At 44.8% G+C, this 212-nt stretch overlaps 1 protein-coding gene across 1 annotated transcript in view; it reads left to right on the top strand.

The window, feature by feature from the left end:
- The window catches only part of LOC107555514 (protein unc-13 homolog B-like), a 26,677-nt gene that overhangs the window by 5,041 nt on the left and 21,424 nt on the right, over window positions 1-212 (top strand). The window lies entirely within an intron of this gene.

Genomic DNA, 212 nt, shown 5'->3' with positions numbered 1-212 from the left:
TTCATAAGTGGCACATTTGGCCTGGATACCTGCCATTGATCCCATTCATAAGCCAGACTGTTTTATCCCAGCACTTTGAAGCTACTCTCCTCATGTGCAGTGTCCCATGTGCCTTCAAAGGACGCTGCACACAGTATCTGAGGCTTTGTTAACATTGCACCCAATTACAATTTGTTTTCCAATTTGGTCTTCAGCACTGACAGTCTGCCATT

The sequence above is a fragment of the Sinocyclocheilus grahami genome, unplaced genomic scaffold (assembly GCF_001515645.1).
Source record: "Sinocyclocheilus grahami isolate Dianchi unplaced genomic scaffold, SAMN03320097.WGS_v1.1 scaffold536.1, whole genome shotgun sequence".
NCBI lineage: Eukaryota > Metazoa > Chordata > Actinopteri > Cypriniformes > Cyprinidae > Sinocyclocheilus > Sinocyclocheilus grahami.
Note: the sequence above shows the minus strand (reverse complement) of the source record. Positions and strands in the feature narration are given on the sequence as shown.